The sequence below is a fragment of the Onychomys torridus genome, chromosome 5 (assembly GCF_903995425.1).
Source record: "Onychomys torridus chromosome 5, mOncTor1.1, whole genome shotgun sequence".
Classification (NCBI taxonomy): Eukaryota; Metazoa; Chordata; class Mammalia; order Rodentia; family Cricetidae; genus Onychomys; species Onychomys torridus.
The window spans coordinates 20,079,973-20,100,716 of record NC_050447.1 but is presented as its reverse complement, the minus strand read 5'-3'; the positions used below and the strand labels follow the sequence as shown (position 1 = coordinate 20,100,716).

The 20,744-nt window shown below is 45.4% G+C and overlaps 1 pseudogene; it reads right to left on the bottom strand.

Annotated features, from left to right (window-relative positions):
- Positions 1-14,630: 14,630 nt before the first annotated feature.
- On the bottom strand, positions 14,631-16,683 carry LOC118584255 (annotated as a pseudogene).
- Between the last annotated feature and the right edge of the window lie 4,061 nt (positions 16,684-20,744).

Sequence of the window (20,744 nt, the reverse complement as noted above, 5' to 3'; positions counted from 1 at the left end):
CACCGCAGGTCTCCCCGAGTAAAGCCGAAATGAACACTAATTGTTTTGACGGAAGTAGTGTGCATGGCATCTGATAGAGAAACGCAGCGCGTCCCTGCCTTGCCTGAATACATATTGTCAACAGAAAAGCTGGCATCAGGAGAGGAAAAGAAAAAGGCAGCAATTCCCAGGCGAGGGTGTGAAGCAGCAACTCTGGAAGAGGGCAGAGAGAAAGGATTAACTTCTTAAGAGACAGAGTCTAAAACCCGACTGGATGCAGAGAGCCTGGTTTGCAAGCATTGTGTCTAGCTTAGTGCTAAAACCGATAGCTGGGTAGTAAGAGTCTAATTCTTTTGTATTCTGTGAGCTTGGGAGCATTCCTGGATTCCTCTGATTTATCTTTTTCGAGGCTCCTGAGAAGAACACTGAGAGGTGAGAAGAAGGTTCAAGATGTTGCCAGGCCAAACGGATGACAGAGGAGAGGCCAGCATCCCGACCTCTCGATTTGGGTCTTCCTGTAAAAGTGTATTTTCCATGCACAAAGTCAGATACAGTCAGGAGAGGTTGCTGACTCCAGCTGAACTGTGTGAATTCACAGTTAACGCCTCCTGACGACAGTGCAGTTTAGTAGAGACAAATCTGAGAAGACGCCGCGGCGAGCCAACAAGTTCCAGGAGGCTTCCGCGTGTGTCGCGTTGGTCTGTCTTATGAAAGGGTTTACTGACACAATAATTGGGGGGGTTTAAAAATTTGATGTTGCTCATTCATTAAGGTAGTGAACAGCAGTCAGAGTCAGCTGTAGTTGATGAGCGTGTGAAAACAGGAGAACGGGAGGAGAAAAGAAAGGCCCTCTTGAAGCAATGCACTGACGGTTGCATCGGTATGCCTGTACTGATTTAAAAACAGCAATGGAATTTAGCAACTGATTCTGTTCTCCAAGAGGAAGTTTTTTAATCTTTGATTTGGGGGCCTCTAAGCTAAGCTTGCTATATTAACGTTGGGCTTTCCCAACAGTCTCCGCATAGAGCATGTCTTGATTATTTTTTTTGTCCTGTGTATGTTGACATCTTTCGAGTGATGGGATCAGGCGTCTGCTCTGGCTTCAAGCAATTAAGCCTTAAAGTAAATAGCAGATGTATGGATTTGAAAACTGGAGAACAGATTTCAAAGCCAGAGTCTTTGGCAAAGAAATACAAGTAAGCAACGGAGACATTAAAGAGACAACCTGTAGGGACTCCAGCACAAGACTCTGTGTTCTTTTTCCCTTTGTGATGGAGTCTGGGGACAATCTTTGAGTATACAGTAAGGGAGCAGCATCGTGGTCAAGACAAATGAGAAAGAGAAGCATAGCACTTTGGGCTTCAACTACGGAAGGGGTAGGACACAGTTTTAGCAGAAGGCTGGCTAAGGTAGCATTTATTAAGGATGCTATTTTGTTATTCTTGACCCTAAAGGGTTTTACCCTTCAGATAAAATTGTGAGCAAGTTGGAGTTGTATGTCACCTAACTGGTGGCATTCTCTCAGAGTGCCCTTTCCTTAGATTTCTAGGCTGAAAGCTGGGCATTAAGCTGGGCATGGCAGTGCATGGGTAGACTCACAGTACTTGGAAGCTGAGGCAGGAAGCTTGCTAGTTCGAAGGGTACATGCTAAGACTGTCAAGGAAACTCAAATACAAAAATAAACAAACAAAAGGCTCAGATTTTTGAGCTAGCCTGAAGCCTCCTCTCTGGTGTGGCCTGAGGTTTGCTACTTTAGGAAAGGGGAGGCTTTGAGAAGCCACTCACTGGGCAAAGTCATTTATCACAAATGTTCACAAATCAATAAAAATACGGGAAGTATTATTTTTACAGAAAAAAAAGAGAGAGAGAAACACATGAAACATGCCCATTAAGGCATGGTTGTTCTAAAACCTGTGTGTCTACATGGGTCTGCAATTAAAAACACTCTGGTAATAAATCTCCTTGCAGTCTCCTTTAATGCTTTTAACTTTTCTGAAGGTTCAAATTGGTATCCCAAAAATGTGCCAGGACGTTCACAAGGTATTTTATAGACTCATAAATAAATATGGCAATTAATCTATGCTATATTTCTTTCAAATTTGATGACAATTTATTATGGCGTTCACCCATTCCGTGCACAAAAACTCTAATGCACTTAAAATCGGATTTCAAACCAAACATTTTATGGGAAAATATAGTATTGATCATCCATTTAAAGATATCATGAAGATGATTCATAACCTGCTGTAAAAAAAGATCTCATGAGGCTCTTACAACTGAGTAGGCTGGTGTGAGAGTCTATTCATAAAAGCGAGGCTGGGTCGACTCCTCTTGTTTCCTTCATCTATATCTGAGTTTTTCCAGCACTGATTGCTTTTGCATGCTGCTGTTTCATAAGAAAAGCCCCCTCCTATGACATTTTTCATGGTGACACAGGTTGTGGGATTTCATGGAGCCTTTTCTTCCTGCTGCAATTTTCTGCTGACATTCTGGCAGAGGTCTCCATCACTTGGGCACTTACCAGGTTTTTGGGTGGGTGCAAGGCTTGCCTTAGCACTTGTCTCGTCGTTGTGACAAAATGCCACACCGGACAGAGTGACTTGAAGAAGGGGGGGGGGCTTGTGTTTCTCTCACTGTTAGAGGGTCCAGTCCATCATGGCTTGGTGGGGAGAGCAGCTCTTGCTGTGGCGGCAGGAGAGTGAGGTAGTTGACTCCATCGTCAGAAAGGGGAGGAGAGACAGAGAGGCAAAGAAGATGAATGTGGGTGCTGAGCTTGCTTTCTGTTTTATTTTTATTTTTACTCAGTCAAGGCTTCCAGCCCATACAATGGTGCCACCCACACTCGAGGTGGCTCGCCCCTCCTCAGCTAACCCTCTCTGGAAACACACTCACTCGCACACACATCTGGAGGCGCATCTTCTAGGTGATTCTAGATCCAGCCTAGCTGATGCTGAAGGTGGTCCATCAGTCTCCATCATGCTGGTTGGTTATCGGCCAGCTGTGTCATATCTGTGAACTCACCACAGCATGGCCCCTGGGTTCTATAAGTTATTAACTATCTCTTGCGCACATGTACTTCGAAACAGAAGGAGAATATAAGAGAATCTGAGGTTGCTGGCCCCTTTCTTCAAGGAACACACAGCTTATGAGGGCAGAAGGACGCAGGTGTTTATTCAACAGATGTTTACTGGGTGTCTACTGAATACCAAGGCGCCTAGGAGACTAGGATTCATCATTGAACAGAAGCATAGTTTCACCCGTGTTAAATAATTTGAAATCAGCCTGGCCCCATGTAGCACCATAGTAACACCTAGTAGTTACTGAATACACATGACAGTATATACGTTTTGTGTCATCCTCACTTAGAGCCTCCACCATGCAGTTATTGAGCACTTGTTAAGAAGTCCTGAGCCGGGGCTAGAGGTTTAGTGATGAGCCAGTTAGACTCACCCCCACGAGCCTCAGGGTTTAGCAATAGTCCCTACCTGAAGAGTAAACACAATGTGTTACATTTTACAGCTTCTGTTCACAAATGCTTCTTCATTTGTCCAAGCTGTTTTGTTTCTGTGTTTGGCTTCTCTAGTGTTTTATGTCTATGGAATACCAAGTATCTGCAGAGGAAATGAGAGAGTTGGGGGTGTTTTGTCTCCTTTGGATGCTCAGCTGATATCATGAACTCTTTGACTTCAGTGGATGACTAGTGCCCCTGTAGTGTCTAACGGATGACACCCCTCAGAAGCATGCTCCTCCATGTGGAGGACAGAATACATCACGGTGTAACTTTAAGGCATTGGTCCCTTGGTTACTTCAAATCCATGCACAGTATTTCTATTCACTACTTCATGCCTTGCCCTTTTGTATTCTGAGTCACTCTGGGCAAGGTTCGTGTTCTTTCTGTACAGATGAACAGAAACATGTTCAGGAAGCTTAAGCCATGGACTTGGGTCATGAAACTGAGCAGCATCAGAGACAAGCCTGGGACCTTGGGTGTTTGAATTGCTACTGGGTCCACTTACACTATTCAGCATCTTTTGTGAAAACAGTATAAACACCTTAATAAAGGTCAAAGCTTAGAGTTGCAAAGACACTTTTGTAGACAGCATGGCAGCCCCTCCCACCACTGGGAAGGGGCAGCTAACTCTTCTGATTTCATCTGCAATTGGACTCTCTTGCAGTGTTAAAGTTCCATGAGCCACCACGTTCTGCTGGCTCAGGCTTGCTCCTGCCGTGACTCCCAGAGAGAAAGAGAGCTTGCTATGTTCGTCACAGTGCCCAGGGCCGCTTTACCCACTGTGTAGACTCTCCAGTAGCACCTTATCATGTGCAGTTCTCTCCATCCTAGACCCGGTGTCCTATAGACAAGGTGTCCAGGTTTGCTGGAGTCTCTGACTGTCTTGGTATGCAGGGGTGGGGCCATAGGGGATAACGACTGTCCTGTGGTGAGAGAAAATAGACGTGACCAAGATGGTATGAAATACACAGGGCAGGCTTACTCCATCCGTAGAGGCTGAAGAACATAAAGCATTTCCTGTGTCACTCAGGCTGGAGGGCAGGAGTAGAGCAGAGGGGAAATCTGTGATGATAATTATGAAATATAAATTTATACACATATTATGGGAGCCTTGAGAGTGGACAGAAACCACTAAAACCCTTTTACATTATCAGTACCACAGGGATCTGGAAAGGCAGGAGAGGGATTAAGGGCATCTTTCTGACTCAAAACTAATTTATCACCGTAGATGATGTGGTCAACAGTGAAGAGAGCACCGATGTGCAGGATTTCACTGGAGAAGTTCAATGTGAGTGTTGAGAGGTCCTGGCCTTGCCTGTAAACATGTGATTACGAACACAAGTAGCCAGGCTTGAAGGGAGTCAAGTACAGGGCTCTAGCACAAAACCCAGCCCTGACTAAGTTTTTGAGCACCAGGTGATCAAAACCCATCTGCTACCTCTGAACGTGGACTATCTAGAAAGTTTTCTTTTCTTTTCCTTTTTCTCTTCCCTTCTCTTCTCTTCTCTTCTCTTCTCTTCTCTTCTCTTCTCTTCTCTTCTCTTCTCTTCTCTTCCCTTCTCTTCCCTTCTCTTCTCTTCTCTTCTCTTCTCTTCTCTCCTCTCCTCTCCTCTCCTCTCCTCTCCTCTCCTCTCTCTCTTTTTCTCTCTCACTCTCTCTCTCTCCCCTTTCTTTCTTTCCTTCTTTTGACTGAGGCTTACTGTGTAGGGTAGGTTAGCCTAGAACTTGCTGAGCTGGGCTTGAACTCTCAACCTTCCTGCCTCTACCTCCTGCATACTGGAACTACAAGCCTACCCTCCCATGCCCAATGCTGTAAAGACTCTCCTGCCCTGAGTGAATTATCAATATCTTTAGAAGCCCCAGAAACCCTTGTCCTCTGGGACTCTGACCAAGTCTTCAGTGGGACCAGTTTCTCTATTCCAGAAAACTGTAAAGAAGTAAGTCACACACCTGGAAAAAGGCCAAAGTGGCTGAGAGGAGAACACCCATCCAAATGTGGTTACCCCTGCCAGTCACTTGCTGGGGTAACCTTAGGCAGTCCTGGACACTGCCTCCTTTGCTGGGGAAGAAGAAAGTATATTATGTGTTCCACTTCTGGTTAATCAGACTTAGGAGAAATCTACAAGAAAGATTTGGGGAAAGCATGTGTTTTTAAGATAAAAGAGGACATAGTCACTGATGTGAAAAAAAGAGACATGACTGAAGCGACAACACTCATTCATCCTTTCCATCCATCCATCCGTCTATCTATCCATCTGTCCATCCATTCATCAATCCATGAATATCACCCATCTATTCAGCTATCCATCTATTTACCCACTCACCCATTCATTTAACTACCCACCCACCCTCTTGTTATCCATCTATCTGTTTACCTATGTACTCTTCCATCCATGCATCATCTATCCACTCATCTGTCTGTCCATCCATCCTTCTATCCATCAACCATCCATCCTCCCATCCTTCTCCCTTTCCCTCCCTCCCTTCCTCCTTTAATCCATCCATGTTCCTCTAGTGCTTGTTCTGCATTGGTTAAGGTTTTAGAGTGCCCAGAGGTGGCTGTGAACAGAAGATAAAGTGCCCATTCATGGGGATGGCATGGTAACAGATGAATGATAAGCAGGTAGACAGGTAAGACACACAGGTGTTAGATGAAGACAAATTCTGTGGAGAGAAAAGTAAAGCAAAGAAAGCTCATTACCAGGAGCAGAAGAAGATGCTTGTCCAGAAGTCCTGGAACTGGGGAGCCAGCAAGCCACTGTTCCTGCTCTCCTAACTACGGAAGACAAACTGGTTTTGCTCCAGTCTCTGTTAATTTGGTTTTCCATTACTTATGGCTGATGGATTCTTGAGAAAGTGTAGTAGGGGTGAAAAGAGACAAATAAGTCATCTGATTATTTTATCCCCACTTCCCAGAGGCATGGACTCTTAGCAGATTCTTGGCTGACTTCCAGAAATGTTCCATGTTAGCACAAGCTATATAAGTATGAGCTGTATATACAAGTTCCCCACTTCTACATGCACACTCACATGCCTGTACTCTCTGTCTAGGATGGCTGGGATCCTGCATGTGAGCAGCCATTATTATCTAACACAGACAAGAAACAACCTGACCACTGACTAGCTATATTACCCTGAACATGTTAGCCTTTTAGGTTTTGATTTCCTTCTCAGAGAAGTAAGGGTAATAAGTCATGGATGCAGGTTTATTATGATAATTCACTAAGTTACTATGCAAAGCATATAGAACTGTGCTCAGTACATTGTAAACAGGCAGGCATGTAATTTTACCTGCTATGAGTATCATTAGATCTTACTAACAGGCACAGAGACAGCCCTCTTTTTGAGGCCTGTGTCACAGTTCTCAGTATAGAGGACACAGGGAACTCTCCTTAGCTGTTCTCGAGGGAGGTCCACAGTCTCTACTGAAGCTGCCCAACAGCAAACAGGATGACCTGCTCAGATGGGGCTTCTTTCTCCTTTGCTATCCTTTGCCTTAAACACCTTCCTTTCTGGCTATATATACACTCTGTACACTAATCCCTTCAGGGAAAAGTGTACATACAGGGCAACCTTGATAAGATCCTCAGTTAAGAGCTCAGTTAAGCTGCTCTTCTGAGGGGCCTGGGTTTTATTCTCAACATCCACATGGTGGCTCACAGTCTTCTGTAACTTCAGTTCCAGAGGACCCGATGCCCCCACCTCCTTTGGCCTCTGTAGGTACCAGGCATGCATGTGGTAAACAGACATACATGCAGCCCAAGCACTCACACATCAAATAAAATAATTTTTATCTTAAAACTAAAAATAAAGGAACTGACTCTACCTAAACTTTTCTTCCACAAGGTCACGTCTCTTTAAATAAACCTAGAAGTCCTCCTTGTAGAGAGATGCATGATAAGATAATGGCATCATTAATCTTTGAAGAAGGAGGCATTTAAATAGCGATCAGTCCAAAGGGAGGCGGCACATTAAATAACTCAGAATCATAATACAAGGAGGAAAATACGCACCAAGGCAACAGCAGCAGCTAATCCTGAGTAATCATGCCTTCGAGATACAGCTAAAGATCAAGAAGTGATCTGACAGAGACTGACTAGTTGGAGTTCTCCTCAGAGGGGAGGCATTCCTGGCAGTGAGCCATGCAAATTCACAAGACCTGGAATTTAGGGACTACTACAGTAAGATTGATGGGGTGAGAAAGAACCAGAGAAGGAGATTGCAATGAACGGAGAAGGGTAATGGGTTTCCATTGAGTCACCAGCCACAGTCCTTCTGGGCAGAACAGAGACAGTGGCTTGTAGAATTCTCCACTCTTGCTCAGGCCCATGTGCTCAGCTTTGCACCTGCCCAGCCATCTAGTCACAGCATTCCACAGTGGGTTCAGCCATTGGATTTTGGGGGAAGAATAAAGGATGCAAGACCTGGGCAGCAGGGGGCTGAAGACGACATGTATGTTGTGAGGGTGTGTGGGGTTAGCATAGGTATTAGTCAAGATTATTTGGGCTGCAAGAGCAGCAGATGCTGGTTCATTTCTGCCAAGTGAGAAAGCTCTATTCCAAGAGCGGTGGTGCAAAAGGGTAGGGCAGATCCAAAGATCTCAGTGAGAGGCCACAGAGTTCCCTCCAGGGAACCTCCATTAAGAAGACTTAGCCCACTATTAGTAAGAGCCATATTCCTGAGAGAGAGAGAGAGAGAGAGAGAGAGAGAGAGAGAGAGAGAGAGAGAGAGAGAGAATCTGATTGTAGCGTCCTTTTCCGGATCAGTATCATTGTGATTAAATCAATCACCATCCTGTGGTGGAGCTGATGGCCCAAACTTGGGTTGGAGGGACACACTGTGGGCCAAGGAGACCCCTCTGTGGATCCAAAATGGCAGACTCAGGTCATCATCATTTGTTGAGTTTTGGAAAGGGACAACCTCCAATAATACAGTGGAACAGTCCTCTATTGAAAGCTTGGCATGTGGGCAGTTAGCACTACACTGGCTGGACCCAAGCCCTAAGAAAGTTGGCCTTCATGATTTATGAAGGCCACAGGGAGCCAGCAAATCTATTGAGCACATGTGAAATATTTCAAGTGAAGCATGTGGGAACTGGAGCAGGTCTCAGTGAAGATGGATTTACATCTGGTAATAAAATCCCAACCCTAGGAACCTTTGCACTCAGGTCTGGATTTTGTCTGCATCTTAAAGCTTTCCTAAGTGTGCAAGAGCGTGGACTTGGTAGAGTTTGCAGTTTCCCTTGTGTGCTCCCCTGGGGATGGGGCTTCCAGGACAAGGTTGGGAGACTACTGTGTTTCATTAGTTGCTTTGAGTATGTGCCATCTCTTGGCATCATGGTCTCATGGATGATGTAGTTTTGACCTTGGAAAACTCCAGTGCCCTCACCTATGGGGGAGACATTCCTAATGACTCAGACTTTTTCTGAAACACTAAGTCCACAACATATCTGAAAGCATTTTGTGAGCACATGCCATTAGTTAGTGTTTGGAAGACAGAAAGCCCTAGCATTAGGCTTTCTGCTGGGGAAAGCGCTTCACTTATTTGGGTCTCTCCTTCCTTCCTCATATCTGTTAGATGGGGAGGAGGGGTGGTGGGTGTGAGCTGGCAATAGTGCCCATCTCATGACGTTATTGTGAGGTTTACGTGGAAATACACCTGTCTTGTATAGTATGAGAACATGAACCGTGCAGGAGGATGATTTCTAAGTCCCTTAGATAAGTTCAAGAAGGCAAATCTAACACTCACAGCAGACACTGGACTCCCAGGGACTAACTGGTCTTTGGACCCTGTTTGTGAAAGCCATTTCTACCTACACACACTTCTTTAATCCCGAGGATAATGTTCTCGGAAGCTTGTAATGAGATGGTGTGTGAAAACCGGTTTCTCTCCATATAAAAATGCTAGCTGGGCAGTATTAGCGATGGCAGCAATAATGGGCAAAGCTGTGATGGTCATGGCTGTGTCTGTAAGGAACTCATAGTCCAATAGGCACCCTGAGATATGGTCTGCCTTACCACTTCGCCCTGACCTTACCTGGTATTGTCACAGTGTGGTCTCCTGGAATGAGCCCGAGCTGGCATTTGCATGTGAATTCCAGCTCTGCCACTTTAGGGTACAATTCTTGACCTGCACTGGCCTTTGTTTCCTAATTTTTAAGTGGAAATAATATTGTGAATTAGTGACTGAGAATTTAATAAGGACTCCAGAAATGCTAGCAGTTGCTGTTTTTTAAAGGTAATACTCTGGATTATTCCGTGTTCCCAATGCTTGGCTCTGTATTTGTGAGATGGAATGAAGGGAAACGGTGCCCTCAGGAAGCACTTCTGATGGGATTTGAGGTGTTTGTGTATTTTGAATTACTTTAGGCTTATGCAGAAACTTGGATTTAACCAAAATAAAATGTCGAATGTCTGTCATCCGTCGAATGCTGCTTAGGCTTTTTGATTCTTGGCCAATTATTATCACTGTTTGGGTGAGGACCCTTAGGACTGATTTTATTTCTGATTCCTCTACCCACTCCTCTTCCCATGTAAGGCATATTGGTGACATACATGAAATATTTAATGTGATGTGTGTCTTTAATTTATGTGTATTGATTTATATTAAAATTTTTGCTGTTTTCCCCTTTCCCCATGAAGCATTTTATTTTCGCAACCTGCCCACATTCCTCTTTGTACACCTAATTTATTGTTCCTTCCTACTGTCTAATATTCCACGTAGTCACTTTTTATTAACCAGAAAATTGAATGACAGGAGCCCTTCTCTTCCCCAGCCAAGTCTGCTATGCTAGAGATGTTGTCTTTATTTTGTGTCGGGTAAATCAGTCATTAAATTATGACCTCACAATGCTGTAACAGCAGTGATGGTCGTGCACGCCCACTTAGTCATGTTGAGAATTACTGGGGACAGAACTAAAAGCAGACTCTTGGATTTTTGCGCCTATGTTGTTGGTATGTGTGCTCCTGTGCATGTATGCTCTTGGCTATATTGTACTTTCTGGTGTCTTAAATAAATACTCCAATTTACATAATTGAAGTGAATTTCCATGGTGCATGAAAATATAAACTCAGGGCTACGATGTCAATTAGAACAATTCGTATCCTACAGCCCAAACAGCCTGGAGTGGAGAGGAAGGCAATCTGTATTCAAGTTTTGTTTCTGCCTCTTGCTAGTTGAGTCATGTTGCCAGGGCATTTAACCTCTTTGTCGAGCTGGAGAATAGTAAATAGTGGGGTCTCACAGCACTGAGATGACACAGCAATTAGGCACTCAGCAGAAACATGGCACAGCGTCTGCATTTCACTTAGTTTCAAATGTGGGATTCAAGACTGTGATGTCAGGTAGCGCTGAGTACCTGCTCTGAAGCGGCTTCTCCTTCGGTGCTGATGCAAGGGATGACTCAGCTGGACACAGCCCCATGCTCTTTTCCTTTGCCATTCCAGGAGGCCACTACCAGCAAACTAGAGCCTTCTTGCCCCCTCAAACTTCTTATTTGCATTCCTGATTCAGGTACTGAGCTGGGTCCACCGAGGGGTATAGCAGAGATGGATGTGTTAACGGCCGTATTCTCAGACAGCCAGGTGTCAAGCAGTGGTTACATTCACTGGACTCTGAAACAACTCAAAGGACAGTGTCCCCATGCAGTATCAAAGAGCTAAGGAGCCACAGGACTGGGACACAGATCCACAGCTGTGCCTCACTGGCAGCAACAGCTTCCTGGAACTAATGTCATTGTCATCAAGGTCAGAGACATTTGGGGAAGCACACAGGCAGTTAAGGTCATTTGAGGCAAGAAGAAGGGAATAGTCAGTTAAAGATATGGGAAGCACAAAGTATGTGAGGGAGTCACTCATCCTTGCTTAGTTCAGGTGCAGGAGTGTGAAACAAGGGCCCCCAACACGGACAGCTTAGAACTCTTTCTTCTGCTGTCATTGCTGCTGTTGGTACCATTGTCAGTACTGATGGATACACATTGAGCGTTTGTGATGTTCCAAGTACTGTGCTATACACACTAGAGACATGGTGTCATTTGATAATCATAAATACCGTCTGTTTGCAGGGAAGGGGATGGCAGGCTGAAAACAGGAGGACTGCTGTAAAATGGAGGTCAGCCTGGTCTACAGAGTGCGTTCCAGGATAGCCTGGGGCTACACAAAGAGATCCTGTCTTAGAGATACTCAAACTAAGCCAAGCAAAGAAAAACCCTCAAAGTCTTCAGAGGTGTGTGTCAGTTGTTGAACTGTTGCTGAGGAACGTGCCACTCACAGACCTGACTGTGTATTGCTTGTTACTACTGAAGAGCTGGGCCAGGCTTGGCTCACTGATGTGCCCAAGGTGAAAAGGTCAGTACGGGAATGGCTGGGCTTCACATCCTTTCAGACATACCAGAGCCTGCTCATCCACCTCTGGGGACAGGATCTGAGGTAGAGACAGGGATTTGGCAAAGCCCCTTACCATCTAGGCTTAGTTTGGACCTTGTCTCTTCTCTTGCATTCTGCTGGTTTGGTGTGTTCAGTCCATATTCCAGGAATGTGGCAATGGACTCCTATTTTGAGAGAAGCTGCTGAAAGCCCAGATCACCAGTCTATCACAAGTTGTAACTCCTATTTTTAAAATTGTGACTAAACCTGGTTCTTAACAGATGCTAGGTAAGCACTCTGCCACAAGGCTCATCCCCAGCCCTTTGTGAATTTACTTGTAGGTAAAGCCCCACTAAGTTACTCAGGCTGGCTTGGGACTATTGAGCTTCTTGATTAAGCCTCCTGAGGAGCTGTTGGGATGACAGGCATGTACCACCATGTCTGGCATTTTCTTCATATTAAACATACAGGGACTATGGCTTAAGGGGGTTGAGTGTCCTTCCCAAGTTCACATTAACCACCAAGGGGAGAGCCAGGATTCAGACTTGGCTTAGCAGGTGGTAGGGGGCAATAATGATTTTGAGCAAGGGAGAGATGACATCATCAGAAAAAAAAAGATAGGAAGGGAAGGGAAGGGAAGGGAAGGGAAGGGAAGGGAAGGGAGGGGAAGGGAGGGAAGGGAAGGGAGGGAGGGGAAGGGAGGGGAAGGGAAGGGAGGGGAAGGGAAGGGAGGGGAAGGGAAGGGAGGGAAGGGAAGGGAAGGGAAGGGAAGGGAAGGGAAGGGAAGGGAAGTGCTGTGGCTAAATTCCAGCACTGTGGGGAATGAAAACTCCTGGTCTTTTGGATGTAAGCACCGCTCTGTTTTCTGTAAATGCATTAAAATCTCAGGGAGCGACACCCCCTTTGCTCCACTTTGTGGTTGGGATGAAAGGCACTCTCATTGGGGCTGCTTGGCTCTGGACTTTTATCCGTATGTGCTTCTCTACAGGCAGATTCTACTGGCTCGGAGCACCTGGTGACTTGTAAGCCCCTCTGAGTCAAAGGACCACATCACTTCAAGGAGTCAGTTGATAGTCACTGAAACACCCTAAGCATGGCAGTGACCATAGATAGAGTACCCTAGAGACTCTTAATACTTGGGTGGGCCCAGTATCTCCTCACCTTACCTGCTACCAACATGAGGGCTGGGCATGAGAACATAGGACCCCTCCTGGAGATAGAGGCAAGCCTGAAGTCCAGCCTGAGGACTAGAACTATCCTTCGTGAAGAGGTGCGAGAGGCTAGATTTCCCCCTCTGTTAAGGGGATGGGGGATTTGTAAGCCTAGGTACTCAGAACTGTAGTCGGAAGTTTTCTCTGGTCTTGCCCAGCCCTGTGATCCCTCATCCACTTATAAAATAATCACTCGGAGGCTTAATATTATTTGCAAACTGTATGGCCTAAGGCAGGCCTCTTGCTATCTAGCTCTTTTATCTTAAATTAACCCATTTCTATTAATCTATGTTTTGTCACATGGCCATGGCATTACCAGTTTGCTGGCATCTTGTTTCTTTTTGGTGGTGACTGGTGTCTCTCCTTCCCTTTCTTCTCTCTGTATATCTGCTTGGATTTCCCACCTGCCTCTAAGCTGCCTTCAATGGGCCAATGCAGCTTTATTTATCAACCAATCAGAGCAACAGATATTTACAGCATATAGACCAACATCCCACAGCACAAAACTTACAAACTCAGAATCCAGTCTGTCATTTGGAGGAAATTATTAGAAGGACAGAGACAAAATAAACCCAAAGCTGAGTTCTGTACCCACTTCCATTCTGTAAGGAACATTAGACAAGAGACTTCATCCTTCAGGGCTACAATTCTCTCATCACAAGATGAAGAAGATCATAGTCTCCTCTCAGGATTATCAGTGGAAAAAAAAATTTTTTTGAGACAGGTTTTCTCTGTGGTGTTTTGGTGCCTGTCCTGGATCTCGCTTTGTAGACCAGGCTAGCTTCGAACTCAGAGATCCACCTGGCTCTGCCTCTTGAGAGCTGGGATTAAAGACATGCACCACCACTGGCCGGCTATCAGTGGAAAGTCGTTTGTTGTTGTTGTTGTTGTTTTTTCAAGATGTTGGAATTTTATTTTATTTTTAAAAAAAATCCAGAATGGATGAAAAGAACAATCATCAAGGATATAGGTGCCAGACATATGTCAGCCAAGAGGATATAGCTAGAAACGTATGCTTTAGGACCACGAGAGACTTCACAGTTATGAAGTTATGGCTAACACAGCTGTTATCCATTGACCTAGCTTCTGCACCTACAGACCATGGCACAGGTAGCTTAGTCTTGCAAGGCCTCAGTTGAAGGACCACCCACATACACAGAGGCCATTCTTTATAGCGGTACTCTTGGCCAACAAGGATCTACATATAGTCTCAATTCAAGGTCCATGACAGACTCCCTCCACTGGATATGAAATGGGTTTTATACCTTGAAATCATGGCCACTTCAGCACAAGCCAGATCTACCTTAATGATGATTGGTACACAGCCCCATCCCACCCCTTTACATGCGGCTGAAAATAACAGGCTAGTGACAGAACAGTGTGAACCTGCTACTGCTGAATTCATCACCCATCAAATGAGTTAGCTAATTGTCACTAAACTTATATATTAAGGAAGTTGTATATAGAATACTGCAAAAACACAGTAAAAAGACTGAAGTTGCCCCTTTGTGCTCGGGAAGTCCCTTTACTCCCAAGCTTCATGGCATGTTGTACTTCCGGCTCCAAAGTGCGCTGCCACTGTTACTGTTTCTCCTCCTCCTGATCTTCCTTCTGCTCCCCGGCACCCGAACTTCCAGAACCTTCCCGCTCAGATGCCATCTTTTTATATGCCATCTCAAAGAGTTTCAATGATGCCTGCTGAAGTGAAGACGCTGCCTGTCGATTGTTTCCTCCTGTTCCACTGTCCTTTCCAGCAAGGAGTTCTCTCTCTTTGGAAATCTCTTCCCTTAGCTTGTTGCACTCAGCAGCAGGTAACTGGTCCTTGAATTCTTCCACCTTGGTTTCCGTGTCATGAATAATTCCTTCAGCCATATTAACTGCTTCAACACATCCCTTCTTTCTCCGATCTTCCTCAGCATATTTCTCTGCGTTTTTAACCATATTTTCAATATCGTCTTTGCTTAGTCCACTGGAAGACTGGATCACAATCTGTTGCTCACATCCTGTTCCTTTATCTTGGGCAGAAACGTGTACGATCCCATTGGCATCAATGTCAAATGTGACTTCAATTTGAGGGACTCCACGAGGGGCTGGGGGAATTCCAATCAAAGTAAACTATCCTAGAAGTTTGTTGTCTCCAGCCATCTCTCGCTCTCCCTGACAGACTTTAATCTCTACTTGAGTTTGTCCATCAGCAGTGGTCGAAAATACCTGGCTCTTTTTGGTTGGAATGGTGGTGTTTCTATTAATAAGTTTGGTAAAGACACCTCCTAGAGTCTCAATACCCCGAGAGAGGGGACTGCCATCTAGGAGTAGCACATCTGTGACATCATCAGCCAACACACCTCCCTGAATGGCAGCTCTGATAGCTGCAGCCTCATCAGGATTATCAGCTTTACTTGGGGCTCTGCCAAAAAGATCTTGCACAGTCTGCTGAACCTTGGGCATCCTCGTCATGCCACCAACCAGAATCACTTCTCCTATGTCACTTTTGCTGACTTCTGCATCTTGCATAGCTTTCTGGCATGGAGCAATAGTCCTCTTGATTATTTCTGTGACGATGCCTTCAAACTGAGCTCAAGTCAGCTTCATATTCAAATGCTTGGGTCCAGAAGCATCCATTGTAAGATATGGCAAGTTGATGTCAGTCTGCACAGATGAGGAGAGTTCACACTTGGCCTTCTCAGCAGCTTCCCAAACTCTCTGAAGTGCCATGTTGTCTTTGGTCAAATCAACCGGTTTCTCTCTTGAACTCCTTGACAATATGCCGTAACAACACTTGGTCAAAATCTTTACCACCTAAGAATGTGTCCCCATTGGTGGATTTCACCTCAAATACTCCTTTCTGAATTTCCAGGATAGAAATGTCAAAGGTCCCACCACCTAAATCATACACAGCGATGACTTTATCTTCAGACTTGTCCAGACCATAGGCCAGAGCAGCAGCTGTAGGTTCATTAATCACTCGAAGCACATTTTGCCCCGATATCTGGCCAGCATCCTTAGTGGCCTGTCGCTGTGAATCACTGAAATAAGCAGGGACAGTGATCACAGCATTTTTTGCTGTGTGACCCATGTAATTTTCTGCAGTCTTTCATCTTCATCAACACAAACGCTCCAATCTGACTTGGAGAATAGAGTTTTCCATGAGCCTCAACCCAGGCATCGCCATAAGAGGCATGGACAATTTTAAAGGGAACATTCTTAGTGTCTTTCTGTAATTCAGGGTCATCATAGCAACAACCAATTAGATGCTTAGTAGCCTAAAATGTATTGTTTGGGTTTGTGACAGCCTGTCGCTTTGCTGGCATGCCAACAAGCTGTTCTCCATCTGCTGTAAAGGCAACAACAGAAGGGGTAGTTCTGGCACCTTTGGCATTCTCCAGGAACTTTGCTTGTTTGCCCTCCATAACCACCACACAGGAGTTGGTAGTACGCAAGTCAATACCCAACAGCACCCTTAATTGCCTCTGATGCATAATCCCTTCTTGAAACAAATCTAAAAGCTTCATGACTAAGGCCATTCCAGCCATCCTGGTGACGGGCTGCCGCAGGACTCCAGGAGGCTGCAGTGCCCACAAGACGCACAGCCAGCCGCGGCTCTGCTGGCGCTTATCATGGTGGCTGGATGGAGGGAGTATGAGGGTAGAACTCAGTGGAAAGTTTTAATGTGTGTGTATCTCTCTCTCTCTCTCTCTCTCTCTCTCTCTCTGTGTGTGTGTGTGTGTGTGTGTGTGTGTGTGTGTGTGTGCACATGCACATGTGTGGGGGTCTGAGGACAATTTTTGAGTCATTTTTCTCCCTATACAATATGGGTCCTGGGGATCAAACTCAGATCATCAAGCTTGGCAGCAAGCCTCTGTACCTGCTAAGCTATCTCAGTGGCCCACCATGTGAAGTTTTGAGCTGTGTCGTGGAGGCTCCCTAGTAGCTGAATGGTCAAGAACAAGGATGGAGGGAAAGGACTTCCAAGTCTCACAAAGCTGGTCAAGACAGCATCTGTTCGTGACCGACCCTACAGTCACAATCTCTCTGCCTGCTACTGCGCTGCCCCCTCCAGGAGGCCCACTGGAACTGTGGTTCTTCAAAATGTCTTTGCACTGAAATCGTGAGGAGTGTCACACACATTGGCTCCCAGGTCCACCCTTAGGTGAATCAGTTCAGAACATCTGGAGGTGTGGGCACAGACATCAGCTCCTTAGCACAGTTGAGACTAGGGTCAGGTGAATGAGTTACCTTGGTTGCAAAAACCCAAGGACACACTCAGTCTGTGGTCAGCTTTGTTCTTCATTTGCCTGGACTGAGTCTTTCTTTAAATGCCACACACGAGGAACTCCCTGGGTTTATCTGGTCATGGCCCGCTCCACAGCAGAGCCCAGTGGCCAGACACAGTTTAGGAATTGGGAAAATGACGAATTTGCATCATGTATTTATGGCCACAAAAGTAGTGTGACCTCTAACTGTCCTCCTGTCTGTCCTTCTTTACCCCTGAACCCCTGTTACTTCCCTGATGGGCAGAATGGACTGTTGAGCCACAGACTGTCACAGTGCTCACCAAATAATGAGTCCTGAGGGCCCGTGGGTTAAAAAGACTCACTTTCTTAAGTGAATAGATTAGAACACCTTTTCTTGACTTTTCTCCTGGACAGCCCTCTGTGTCTCTCAAAAACTTGCCAAGATTCCCCCCCTCCAATATCTCTGGCTATTTATTCCACAAGGCAGGCCTCTGCCTTCATTAAAACAAAAGAAAAGCAGTTCCCCAAACTCTGCTCTCTAACCTCTGGTCATTTATGACAGGCCCCCACATAAACTGCTTTAGCTTAAAAAGTTTTGACACCTCACAAAGTCTGAGATAGTGGGGTGGTTTAAATGAAAATCCCTCGATAGGCTCACAGGGAGTGGCACTGTTAGGAGGCGTGGCCTTGTTGGAGGAAGTGTGTCACTGGAGGCGGGCTTTGGGGTTTCAGAAGCTCAAGGCAGGCCTAGTGGCTCATTCTCTCTTCCTGCTGCCTGCCTATCCAGATATAGAACTCTCAGCTATCTCTCTAACATTATGTCTGCCTGCATGCCACCATGCTTCCCACCATGATGATAGTGGACTAAATCTCTGAACTGTAAGCCAGCCCCAATTAAATGTTTTCCTTTATAAGAGTTATTGTGGTCATGGTGTCTCTTCACAGCAATAGAAACCCCAACTAAGACAGGTGGCTAATTTTGGTCATTCACTTGACATACTTGGAAATCAGGAACCTCAGTGAGGAATTGCCTTCATCAAGTTGGCCTGTGGACATGTCTGTTGGGCATTTTCCTGATTGCTAATTGATGTGGGAGAGCCCAGCCCACTCTAGGGGGGGGGTGCCATTCCTGGGCCTGAGCTATATAAGAAAGTTATCTGAATAAGCCAGGGAAAGAAAGCCAGTAACTAGCCACATTCCTCAGGGGTCTCTACTTCAGTTCCTGCCTCCAGGTTCCTGCCTCGAGCTCTTGCCCAGACTTCCCTAAACCATAGACTGTAACTTATAAGATCGAGTTAACCCTCTCCTTCCCCGAGTTGGTTTTAGTTAGTCAGTGTTTTATGTCAGTAACAGTCATGAACTAGAGCAGTGTCTAAAGGATGACTAAACAACATGGAGACCCACAGTGCTTTCATCCCATGCCTCTCTCTCTAACTCTCGGTCACCTGCTTAACTCTTCATCATAAAGTACAAGTATGCTATAAACTGGTGCTACCTAACCTATCAAGTTCCCTTTTACCACTACAGGTACAAACATAAGAGTCTCTGGGCATTTTACTGTGCACGTTTCATGATGTTCTATTCCAAACTCTATGAACTAGCTGAAAGTCACCAGTTATTATTCTAAATCTGCGCAGTCACCTTGGATTCCAGCAGCAGCTAAGCCTTGTAGGACAGAACACCCTGTTTTGGAATATTTGTACACTCTGTGAAAATGTATTGTTGTGGCTGGTGTAATAAAAAAGCTGAATGGCCGATAGCTGGGCAAGAGGTATAGGTGGGACTTCCAGGCACAGAGAGAGGAAGTAGGAGATAATCAAGGCTCAGGGAGATGCCAACAAAACATGGAGGGAGTCAGGCATACAGAATGAAAGAATGGTAAAAAGCCATGAGGCAAAACATAGATTAATATAAGTGATAAGAGCGAATGGGACAAGCCTAAGCTAAGGCCAAGCTTTCATAATTAATAATAAGTCTTCATGTTGTTATTTGGGGCTGGCAGGGGAAAGGGTAGTCCATCTACACCTCCCATCCCAGATAAAAGTCTATGACAGTGAGATCATAGCCTGGAGCAGGAGCCATCTCCTGAGAACTCACTGTCCCCTCAAGCAACAAGGACCACTTCAGATCACTTTACAGAGCCAGAACAGAGACCATAGTCAACCAGGTCACACCTCGCTGAGGCTGCTTGATTCTGCATACCTCTTGCCTGCCCCACTTCTATATCTACTTAAACACAAAGTTCATGTCCTGGGGTCGGTCCCCAAGGCCCCTTTATCTGTTCTCCTTCCCAGAGTGCATTGGATAAATTCCCATTCTCTGCTTTTCATCATTCACCTCTCTTCAATAGACATACTAGGATGGTGACCAAGCTAGTCCTCTGGGATGCCAGAGCCCTGGCTTTTGCCCTAAAACTCCAAGTATAGTTACATTTGTCATGTTATATTGTAATGTAAGTGGCCTTTCTTTGATAAAGTGATAGCTTGCTCATTTTGATGGCATCTCTTGGGCACTTTCACCATGAGTGACTCCATTAGATTGGCTCGATGGCCCTAGAGGTCCAGTTTCTCATTGTTCTTTTGGAGCCGCCCAACGACGGAGAACCTACTTTCAGAACTACACTTTTCTCATAGTAGGGACACAGACAATATTTCTTACAAGGACGCGAAGCATCCAGTGGCATCTGGATCTCAGGACTACACTTCAGGAAGATGCTGATGACCACAGCATGGGGCAGGCTGCACAGAGCCTGGCTGAGTATGAAGGCTGGTTGGGGCTGTGGCTTGAGAGTGGCTCAGTCATTTGGGAAAGGTTAGGGCCCCCTGTTCAGGCCATGATGACTGGGAGGATAGGATACAAGCAGCCCCTTCTTTCCACCCTAGTTGGTATTATAGGGACTGAGGAGGGTTTGGAGCAGAGGAAACAGAAGCAGAAAGCCTGGAGTTCATCTTGACATCAGATACGCTACTGGCTGCCTCTACCTATAAAGGAGGCCTGTGATTCATACCTGTATAGCAACCAAAATCTTCTTTTATTAAAATGCGCTGTGCTTCAGGATAAGGGGGAGTTAAGCTGATCTGTCTAGGAGAGGATGTTTGCCGAGAGCATACTATTAGATACTTTGTCTCCTTTAAAATAATACTAAGAGATGGGCTTTATTTCTCTCTGTTCTATATTGCAGCTTGAAACAGGCCAGGAGAAGAGATTATGAGTCTTTGATACATCAGGCACCCAGAACTGCCCCACCTCTACTATTTGCAAGCTGGAGCAAACAAATCAGATGTTACTGGTGAAGACACAGGTCTCCTTTCTAGGAGACAGGGAGGCTTCCACTCTCTAGCTGAGTTATATATGCTGGTTCTTCGCCATAAAAGATCTTATCGATACCGTATATTTATATACAAAATAGGGTCTCATTACAGTCCTCATTAATAAATGCTCTGTC